Source organism: Lygodium microphyllum, chromosome 19, assembly GCF_053477565.2.
Source record: "Lygodium microphyllum isolate KBCC chromosome 19, Lygodium_microphyllum_v1.1.10, whole genome shotgun sequence".
Lineage (NCBI taxonomy): Eukaryota > Viridiplantae > Streptophyta > Polypodiopsida > Schizaeales > Lygodiaceae > Lygodium > Lygodium microphyllum.
The window spans coordinates 96,182,844-96,188,843 of NC_141153.1; positions in this window are offsets into that span (position 1 = coordinate 96,182,844).

Here is a 6,000-nt window from a genome sequence, read left to right on the forward strand (position 1 = left end):
GCTGTCTAGCCCTCTCAACACGTTCCGCTTTTTGTATTTCGGCTTGATGGTTCTTGTCAGAGGACATAAACCAACTATTTGGTCCCTAGAAACCCTAGATTCCGAACCACCACTTTTTGGTGGCTCCCGGCAAGTGCACCACTGATGGGACCTAAAATGGGCCAGTAGTGGCTATGGCACTAGCCGAACCTCATGCACAAAACAGACAACCCCATTGCACGGCCTCGTGGTCCAGGAGTGTCTGTAATACATCGATGTACACTTGATAGACTTAATTATGTGTTTGTAGCTGATATTTAGTCTAACGTTTACCTTCCCTTCTCCTCAGAGAGAGATCCCATAACATATGGACATAGTGCCTCGTAACATAAACATCAGGAAGCTCCCCTCGGTTGATTGATGCGGCTCCACTGCGACTCTCCTACACCTCGGGGATTAGCCCCAAGATGCATTGCTCCAACATATAAAACATAACACACAAACTCCACTCTTTTCTTGTTTTGTACAATCCAGGGATATATAGATCCTCACTAAACAGTCCCAAGGAAAGCAAACAACTACCCTGCAACAAAGGCTCCTTTCCACTCAACGTATAAGTCATATCTTAGGAAGATAATTGCTATGAAATCCAGGACTAATACCTTGTCATGAATCATGTATAGTGCATATGATCCTAGTATACAAACAATATTTAACAAATCACCATTTTGTGATGTGAAAAAACAGCCCTTTCATGATTTTCACTAAACATATGCTTCGATGTATGGAGACTAGCATCCATTCCTCGTGCTACTACCCCTTAAACTCAATTATCGCAATTCTGAATGGAATGAACAATCAAATATTTCAAAGATTCAAAACCTTCTTGGCCCTTTTAATCTCTTAACCTCACCCTTTTCCTCTAACGTTTAGGTTATGCTACGTTGCATAGGTGTAGGGTATTATTTTGTATGTATTTTTCGCATAAGATAGAAAAAATGTGAACTTTGACACATTAAAAAAAGCCAAAATAAAGCCAAACTTCATGACTCAACTTTGTTATACAACCACAACCACGAATCATAATTTTCTAGATTTTTATAATGCGAAAATCCTATTTTTAGCTATTTTTCTATATTTATTTGTGCATAAAAATAGATTAATTTTTAATTTATGACTGGTGGCTGATTATAACAATTGAAAGATGCTTTTTATCAGAATTTTATCCCATGAGCATCTCTTTTCCCCACCCGAAACCAATAAAACCTTCATTTTTACACTAAAAATGCACTTTTCAAGCTATAATTGAATTATTGTGGCTATTTATTATTATGGATCTGCATTTTTTTAATGCACAACCCTCAATCATAATAGAAAAAAGCTCCAAATGATTTTTTTCCGTATGAATTCCATTTCAACCATCGAACATCAACAAGAAGCAAATTTCCTTTGTAAAAATGGCGTATACCGCTTATTTGTGTGTTGCGGGATTTGAGATTAATTTTTTCAAGTTTCCAATGGACCAACCAACAGCAAATCTTCAATGGCAAACATCTCCCCTTAGCCTCCTCTTGATCTTCGAGCAATCTGATTCATGCCGGGCAAGTATCCTTCAACCAATCTTCATTCTTCTTCTTGTGCATGAACTGCCCCTTAAGGGGAGAGAGAGGGAGGAGAGAGAAAGACTGAATCTGTATCTCCTCATCCGGGCATCCAATTCCGAAGGCAAGGGTGGCGATAGGGAGAGACAATATCCGGGATTCCACAGCTGGGATCAGATCACGTGGTTGTATTGAGGTGCCAGAAGCCCCCTCTCTCCCTTCTCTTCAAAACATTGCCTGTAGGCGGATGCCATCGCCATTTTTTTTGTGCAGTGAAAAATGCTCCCCCCCCCACAAAATCAAATTTTTGGGGGGTGGCCCCCAAGGGTCACCCCCTTTCACTTCTCCTTTGGGCCCCTTCTCACCAACTTTTGCCAATTGCCCGCCGGTTGTTGGCCGTCTGACGTCCAATTCAAGGTCCGAAAAATCCTATGCATCCATCTCGAAATCCTCCACTATTGAGCATCTCCCAGAGTCTCATACAATAGTCGAAAAAATTATGAAAATTTCCCAACCATCGCTCGGTGGGTCTTTAACGCACTTTTGAGGCTTGCCGCTTAAAATCGTATTGATTGCAGCTGCCACCTTCGACAAACTCTATTTTTTCCTTGAAATTTTGATTTTTTGGCTATTTTTAAGCATTTCTTGGTGTCAAAAATCATCTTTGAGTAGCATGAATGGTAGAATTCTTAGGATTTACCTCACCATCTTTGGGCTATCCGAGCCTATCATCCTCGCTATACTCAGCATCATCAATGTCTACATGAGCACATTTCAAGAGTGCCAGCTTTTGTGTGTAGACTACCTTCAAGTGTGTGTCATCGTGTTTGCAACAGCTAGGTCTTGCAAGGTGATGTCGAGAAAGAGAAGTGACCACTTTCATGCTTCATTTTCCTTTCTAAGTCCAAACAATTGAAGCTTTCTTTCTTTTGTGCCAAATGTCAAGTCATCGTCATGACTTTGTGACACTTTACACAAGTAACTATCCTTGGGTAAGTGATTTTCCCAACTAGGAATAATAAGTCAATAGGGGTATAATAGGGTTGGACTAATCTTTTTAACCTAAAACCATTCATTATAGGTTTCAATATGTTACCTTTTAGGTCTTTTAAAAAAAATGTGCCTTGTCCAATGTCCTTCCAAATAATGACTGGTCTAGTATACTTGAGTTTCAATTTGCCTAAAAACTTCCCAAGTCTTAAATTATACACTACAACCAAGTCCCCCTCTTCAAAAATCTTCTTCTTGACATGTCTGTTCACCCAAGCCTACCTTTATGACTGTGTAACTCCAAATATATATGCAGCTAACATCTAGCCTTCTTCTAGCTTCAAGAGTTGTTCTAGCCTATATTGCACAGATTTTTCAAGATCCAATTTGTGTTCTACAACAATTCTCAAGATTGGAACCATCAACTCCATTGGTAAAGCACCATAGCCTCTAAACCATACATCGACCTGAAATGTCTTAATCTTGCTGTAACCTTTTATGCAGTCCTAAAAGCCCACAATGTAGAATCCAACTTTGCATCCCAATCCTTCATGTTATCCTCAACTATTTTGTTCAAGATACAGAGCAAAATCTTGTTGAAACTCTTTGCTTTCCCACTAGCTTACGGATGATAGGAAGTAGACTTCTTGTGCAAAGCATGTGCCTAGCTATCAATTCTTGAATGACCTAATTCAAAAAGTGCTTTCTCCTGTCACTTTTTCCTGCCCATAATCTTCTTAGAAAAGTGACCACCTAATACTCCAACATGGGTTTCATGAAGAAGTACTAGCTGTCCATACTCATGCACACACCTTCTTAGTGCATTATCAACTCCTCTTCTATACAATGTATTCATGATAACATGAAACGATCTACCCTTCAAAGTCAACTTCCTTCTTTGATCAGTTTCTGTAAGATGTGTTGGCACAATCTCTTCCTACAAGAAATGTAATAGCCGGTCATAGTATGATGAATTTGGATCTACAACTTGAACTTCAAATAACTTAGCATCAAGTAGTTGCCTACCTCCAATTTAGTGGAATTGGAAGTTGCTGCCATCACACGTGCAAAGCAGAAGGAACCACTTATCCAGAAAGAAAATAACCCTCTTGCCAGAACAGTGAAGTTCAATCTTCCACCAAAAGAACAGAACAGAACAGAGCCTAACAGTGCCGTACAGAGCCCTACAGTGCCACAGAGAGTTACAGAGACAGTTACAGAGACAGGACCAGAGGTCCAGGAGACAGAAGAGGAGGAAGTGCCACAGGTGGCAGAAGAAGTTCCCAGGATTCCCCTGTTGGAAGAAAGAGGGAAAATGAAAATGGGTGTTGCCCCATTCCCTAATCGGTTAGAGAAGCCATTAGATCCTATTAAGGAATACGATCTAGTTAGAGATCTAGATACCTTTAGACCAAATCTCACATTCCGACAATTATTGATGTTGTCTCCCAGTTGTCGGAAAAGGTTCAAAAGTATACTGACAAGAAGACGTGGTTTAAGGATTGCTCCCTCAACAGCAACAAAGTTCAACAAGGCTCCAGAGCCTGTAAAAGAAGTGGATGTGGCTAACGCCTTTCTAGATCCGGGTACTCCAGAGACTGGCGTGTGGATAGAAGGTTGCTTCATTGCAAATGCACTGATTGATGGTGGTTCATCAGTGAACATTATGACGGATGTGACAATGAAGGATCTAGGCTTACAAGGTGTGCAACCAACCCAATGGCTCATCAGACTGGCACATCAGAGTAGGATCAAGCCTTTGGGCATTCTCCCATATGTGAAGACTACAGTGGCTGGAAAAGATTATTGGCTAACCTATCTGGTGGTGAAGCCAAACTCTTATGGTACATCCTACCCTCTGTTACTGGGCAGACCATGGCTTTTTGAAGCCCGAGCAAGGACGGATTGGTTCAAAGGAACCTTGACCTTGGGTAGAGGGCCCAATAAAGTGGTGCTGAAACTGTATGGTTCTCAAAAAGGACATGGATCCACCTCCTTGGAATTATCTTCTGACTCCCCTAATGAGGCTACAGATGGAACATCAGCAGACGAAGATGCTGTCAAACAGATCCTTCCCAAGAAAACAGTGGCACATTCCTTAACAGTGGATATTGTAAGCCGACTTCCAAAAGATGCAAAGTCATTATCAATGGGTGAATACTTCCTGCCTGAACCGGGCATGACTTCTGAAATCACTTCTGACAGTGAGATAGAAGCATGGATGTACTGCTCTCCCTGTTATATGGCCATAGCAGAGACAGAGACAGAGACAGGAGAGGAAACAGAGAATCTGTTCTTCTGTTACAGAGCTCCTACAGAAGCAGAAGCAGAGACAGAAGCAGAGACAGAGACAGAAGAGGATGGATATGATATGGACGAAGAAGATTATGAAAGTGAAATGGAAGAGTCTATCCCACCTGAAGAGGATATATTTGGAGAAGAAGTTCCAGAAGCTTCAGAAGCAGACGAGCTCATGCTATGGGACAGAATGGTGATGGTACCATTTGGTCTAGTAAATGGATCTTCTCATATGCAAAACCTTTATAAGAAATGGATTAAGAAGAATAAGCCGTCTTTCAGCAGTGGCTCATGCCGTCCTAACCCATTTTTGCCAAAGAAAGATGATGATGATGCACCGTGCCAACAAGCACCAGTCCCACCAACCCAACAGGCATCAGAGGGTCCCTGTTATGTGACGTTCCTGGATGTGTCATCTTCAGAAGATGAGTCTTCAAGCCAAGAGGTAATTAATCTTGAAACCAAACCCGAAACGGCTCTTATCCCATTCCAACGTCTTAAAGAGCAACCTAAGTCTCCACCAAAAGAAGAAGTTGGTTCTAGTGGGACATCAGAAGAGGACACCACTCCCTTGAAGGAGTCGGATCTGTATCCAGAAGCAGTCCGTGGGACCTTCATCCGTGAAGTAGAAGGTGAAAGGCAGTTAACCTTTGTGGATGCAGATAGCACTGAACGCCACTTGAAGGTGGGTAGCAGCCTCCCAGAAGAGGAGTTGTCAACCTTGTACAACTTGTTGAAAGAAAATTTGGACGTGTTTGCATGGTCCTATAAAGACTTAAAGGGGATTGATCCCACAATATGTCACCATCATATTGACTTGGAGCCTGATGCCAAGCCAGTACGGCAACGACAGAGGCGAATGAACCCGAATTATTCCACATTGGTGAAAGCGGAGCTGCTGAAGCTTTTGGAAGTCGAGTTCATCTATCCAGTGGCAAATAGTGAGTGGGTTTCACCCATTGTGGTTGTACCCAAGAAGAATGGCAAATTGCGAATATGTGTGGATTTTCGAAAGCTTAATTCCAAGACGAAGAAGGATCACTTTCCTATCCCTTTCACAGACCAACTGTTGGACACAGTGGCAAGACATGAGCTTTATTCTCTTCTGGATGGATTCAGCGGATACAACCAA